Below are 6,000 nucleotides of genomic sequence, written 5' to 3'. Positions count from 1 at the left end.
GCTGTTGAATTTGCTGCTCTATTTCCTGCATGTTTTTTTAACAAAAGCACTTAATACAGGATGGCATTGCTATAAAAATGTTAGGATAAACCATTAGCTTTAAAATCCCACACATATAAACCCTCTGCACTGTAATGGTAAAGCATACCAGTAAAGTACCAATAGTAACAGAAGCAATCCATGCCAAAGTGTTACAGACTTGTTTTACTACTTGAGTAAAACAAGCCAACAGAAAGATGCATGTACAGCTACAGTAGTTATTATGGGTGCTGTGATCAGAAGTGTAAGGCTGGAAAATTATGATGCAATTAAGTGAAAGCTCACGGCTGTCATTCATACCTCTGATAGAGAGATAGGGAGACTGAGGTGGAGTTTGAGATAAATATAGAAAGATGGAGAAGAGCTGATCAAAGAAGATGGAGGGCAGAGGGAGATGAGGAGACAGCATCAGTTGTTGTCCTGACTATTCAAATAAGTTGAATGGAAAGTAATAGAATGTGAGGGTTTGAAATGAGGCAATAGGGCCTGATGTAATGCAATCTCATGCTGGTGAAAAGATAACTCGAGCTCGGCTCTGCTGGTGTCATTTTCATTCAAACTTACTGTCACACAAACACAATCTGACAGGCAGGGACTAATTATGGTGTGGCCACTTTTGTTTATCTCTATGATGATATCATCAGTAATTTTTGTTTATTAAGTGTCCTTTCCAATTAAATTGTTGCGTTTCAGTCCCCCAGGTTTATTTTTAGTTTTGTCTGCTGCTCTCATCTTCCCTCTATGTGATTAAAGCATACACATAGATGTGATTGGATAATGTGTGCCCCCTCATCCATCATTTGATGGCATCAGATTGGTTATCCAGATGGGAGTACACTAAAATTTCAGCTGCGCCTAGAAGATTTTCCCAAAATCCCGTTGATTTGAATAGTCTCCATTTCAGGTCCCCGCCTCTCTCTGCAGCGTCACCTCTCATCCTACCTCTACCTCTCCTAAACCTTGTGCTTAGTGAAGGTGACATATTGTGCATGTTTGTGTCAAAAGAGCCAGCCCGGGCAAACGCATGAGCAAACTAGTGGAATCATATCACCAGCATTGTCAACATGAGCCATGAGTGTGAAGGAGTCATTTAATCTAACAGCAATCTGGGATGCAGTTCAAGAACACAAGGACTTTGTGTTCTCAGAACAGGAGAGAAACTAAATCTGGGAGGAAGTCCTTGCCAACAAACATAGCTCCTGTCATCTGAGCCCTGTTTTTTGTCATAATAGTACCATACATGCAGCTTTCAGGGGCACTGCACTTTCCCTTATGTTACTGCAGAGAACAGAGGAAGAGAGGGAGATTGTCAGAGTAAAGCTATTCCTCACATAATCTTTTAGAAGCACCTTTCTCAGCAACCTCAAACCTCAGCTAAACCTCAAAAACTAAAAAATGCACAGAAAGCCAGCAGCTTCTCCCCTGCACCTGTACCTCCAGCCTCTTGGCCTCTATCATTGTTTTATATCCATTTTGGAACCAGAATGAATAATGATTCATGAAAAATACTGGCTGCCAGAGTGCTTCTTTTTCTTTATCACATGTGACAGCAGGACATTTTGGTAGAGAGTTATACTTTATCAGTTCACATGACTGAATGCATAAATGCTATTAGATGAATGTATATATTTTTTCCTGTTATCTACTTGTGTAATTTTCATCATCAAAAGGAAAAGAAAGAAATTGGGCTGAAACATCAGAAAAGCTTTTTTTTTTCCTGATATCATTCAGCACATGAGTCAGTGCTTGATTTTTTCTGCTACAAGTCCCTCAAGGGCCAGCCAGTCCTCCACTCAAAACAATCCTGTCTGTAATATGGAAATACCATCAAATAAGAGCCATAGCAGCATCCTCAAAAGTATTGCCTCTAGAAGCAGCAGAGGGGAAATACAACTCGTATGAATGTCTAAGCAGACATCTAAGCAGACACCCTTCTCTAACAAGCCACAAAATTCTCACACACATCCTTTCATTTTATGATCCAGCGCAGTCTTGCCAGAAATTGTGAAAAAGCAATGATTGTCTTTTACGTCCAGTATGAAGTAGTTTTAAAATCCAGGCTTAAAAATTGTCAGATGGCAAATCTTTTGGGAGGCATCTGTTTTGGGAGGCATCTGTTTTGGGTTGCATTACGCCATATGACATTAGAGGAGCTACGACTAATGAGTACCAAACTGCGTAGTTCTTGACCATTTATAATTCTCCAACCACAATCATGTATTTTTGAACATTGAAACAGTACCATGTGCTTTTAACTTCTGACCCCAACAATTAGCAGGTGGGAGTAAAGTGTAAAAGTAAGCTTTTATTCCGGTTCGGCAAAAGTCGAAAAAGGAGTGTGGAAAAGGTCGCTACGGTCTGGTTTTAAACCAGCAATGTCATGCCTGACGGACAAGCGATTTAATACCACCTCCCAACACCTCCTTCCCTTTCACATTGTAGTTTTGTCCAACTTAAGAGTCGACAGACACCATCACATCATCATGCTGTGACAGGAGTAGAAACATCAGTATTAGTGCAACAGGGGCTGTACTGCAGAATGGAGCAGAGGAAAGAAAACACTGCTGTTTTTTAACCTTTTATTTAGACTTGCTGATGTTTTGTTGGCAAACCCTGCGTATTTTCAGATCTGTCATGAGATCTCTTTTCATTATTCTCTCCTTTAGTGGCAACAGCAACATTGTTATGGCTGATACAGATACACGATAAAGTGAGCGTTTAGGATTTTATCAGCTATGCACACTGCCCACTTTATCTAGAATGGTGTTCAGATGCTTTTAGTCCATGCATGCACATAAACACACACACACATATATCAACCCTAATGCAACAGAACCCTTCAAAAAATCCAAATTTACTCCCTGTTTAATGTATTTATGGAGAATATCTATTACATTTTATTTTGCACAACTGTGCACCTCCCTGATATCAAGACTGTTTTCAGTTGAAATGAATGATTCTAAATGATTCAGAAATGATGATCTCTTAGCGTATGCATCAGCTCATGACATATACTTTTTGACAGAATATAACTAAACAGACAAGAAGAAAACACTGGGACAACATGAAAACTCCACACTGATAGGATGTTTCAAACCAGTAACCCTTTTGTTGAGAGGCGACAGGGCTAAACCCCATTTGTGGATAAGTTTAAGATCACCAAATTCAAAGCTATGAAAACTTTAGATGAAAGTCAATGTCTTGCCATGCCATGGTGGCAGTTCTTTTGATGTCCTGTCAAACATTTTGATTACTTGATTTTCAAAAACAACGTTACACAGCAGGAAGCTGAGCTCAGGCGGTGAGAGAGATTCGAGTAAACACGAGTGTATCTGTAGCTTAAAGCAATCTATGTGAGTCAGGCATGAAATAGTTTTAAGCATAAAAGCAAATGTTTGTTCTTCTTATAAGTCTGTGTGGTATGATACTGATGCGCTAATAATGAAGCAACAAGAAGAAAAAATTGAAAGAAGAGGCAAAATGTAGAAAGGCCAAACATCTTGCCACGCATTTGCTGTTGTATTTATCGACTGCTCCTTCAGCCTCGCTCTCTCTTCCCCTCCGTCTACACAGCTCAGCTCTGCGCGCAACCCCATGATCAAAGTTCGACCCCCTGAGTCTAATCCACAACCACACTGCCCCGCAGTCAGCCACAACACACACAAACACACACAGTGTGAAAACCAAAATCCACACACTGAGCTTCAGCTGGGGCCTTCTAAAGATTTAGGGTTTAAAGAACACACACACAGAGAGACACCATACCGCACGCTTACACACATACAAACATGCACACTAATGATACAGCTGGATGTTTCAGTGTAATTAGATCAGATCTGGTGAGGAGAATCTGTAAAGGCAAGGTGTCATAAAACGATTTAATTGAAGCAAGGATAGACAGACAAGGAGAAAGGTGGGAGTGGTGACACAGTTGTTTCATGTCCGTTCTTTGAGTTTGAAAGTCTCCCACACAAAGTCACTACTGCTTGGAAACCAGCTCACTACCAAAGCTTTAACAAAAGGATATAAAATATCTGTGCTTATAGATATTTTATATCCTTCAGTCCTTCCAACTGACAGGTCCAAAAATGGAATCACTGGTGGCATCAACATTTACGCCATACTGAACAGCCTCGAGACAATTGGGAGAGTTATGAAATATAATTTCTCATTATTATTATCAACAAGCAATGGAGGGCTTTAAAAAAGTTATATATCAATAAAAGTCACAGCTTTTAACATATCAGTGACACTGATCTCATTGAACCTGCTTTGAGTCTCCTCTGTGAATCTACCAATACCAACACAAAAGAAAGGATCGCAACAAATGGGGTTTTAATCAGTGAGGCACTGAGGGATCTTATGAGTGAATGTGCCACACTTGGCAACCTTCAAAAAAATGATGATCGGGAAATGTGAGAGGGAACTAATGCAACAAAAGCCAGCTCACCTTTTATAATCATATAATCACCTTGTGTAAGTTTACCTTTAATTTTGATGACAGATTCAATCATCCTCAGCATCATGGACACCATGTAACATGCGCAAGAGTCAAAGGGATGTCCTGCCATTTCTAAGACCAATCAGAAGTCCTTTGTATGCTTTATCCTGTTTTTTTATTCACCAAATATATTCTGTTGTATTCAAGTCAGGCAAACAAGTTCATAGTTGTCACTTTTTTCCCTCTTTAGAAACTCTGCTGCAGTATATACAATGTGCTCTGTATCAATACTATATTTTCCTCCTCTGCCAATCTTATGGAGACTGAGAGTCATCTTGTGAGTCAGTATTTTAGTAAATTCACAGGTTTGTTGCATAATAGATGTTACGTCCACAGCCCGTTTGGCACACATGCAGCCCCATATCATCACACTCCCACCTCTTTGCTTTGCACTCTGGAATTTGTCGTCAGTCATCAGGTTTGCATGTGCAGTTGATTCGAGCTGTGGTTAAAGCTTTGGACCACCGTCCTTGTTCCAGAAAACATGCACAGGAAAGTAGTCAAGTAACTAAAGTATGTCTGGGGCCGCGAAGCTGTGAACTGTATGAGAATACATTCAAGGCATTTCGCTGCATCCAAATTATTTCTGTAGCAGATCATTGTACATGTAAATATGGCTGAATTCACTGCACAGATGTTGTCTTTAGGTGACTTGAATGGTATTTTGTCACATGACGGTGAGCTGACATGTAGTCTTAATGGGCTGATTTTCTGTCAGATTCTGACTCATTTAAGCATCTGACAAACAATATTTGAATAAGACCAGCTTTGTTTGGTATTCAGCTGCATCACTGTAACTATTTTTACAAAGAGATGCAAAACGATGGAACTGCAGACCATGTGCAGAGCACCAAGGCCCATTTGAGTCTCGCTGAGCATTTACATGCAGGAGGGATTTGACATTTACCAACATTATCTGGGTGTGCTGGTTCTGGTTTTAAAGTTGCAAAGTTTAGCCTTTATCGTTCTGTGCCAAAGAGCAAATATTTTCATATTTTCTTTTTGTACCGTCTGTTCAAAGTTTTGTAGTTTCCTCTACACTGCCTGAACTGTCACATAAACGTTGATTTCCTATAATAACCCCTGCATCAGATAAGAAGCGCTCATATATTTCTATTACTTGAACTAGATTGTGTAAGTCGTGAACATCTTTTTAGTGGGATGGCCAATGAAGTTCTGATTGGTGGCATTAAAACCTTGTTCAATACTCTCTGATTACTGCTATGAATGCATCCCTACTGATTTTTCTCCCTTCATCTTCTACCTTTGAAGACTCACAGAGTCACAGAGTTTTCAGCTCTTCCCTGATTTGAGTGTGAGGAAGAAGCCCATGGGCTCAAAACTTTGAAAAGTCTGGTATTCTCAGGTCATTTCCATTTTGTCCTCATATGGTCGGGCTAATTGGAAATCATGAATGTGCTCAATTTTTTGACACTGAATGTCTCATTTAAGGTAGCAAT

Source organism: Leuresthes tenuis, unplaced genomic scaffold, assembly GCF_036924035.1.
Source record: "Leuresthes tenuis unplaced genomic scaffold, fLeuTen1.0.hap1 SCAF_8, whole genome shotgun sequence".
Lineage (NCBI taxonomy): Eukaryota > Metazoa > Chordata > Actinopteri > Atheriniformes > Atherinopsidae > Leuresthes > Leuresthes tenuis.
Note: the sequence above shows the minus strand (reverse complement) of the source record.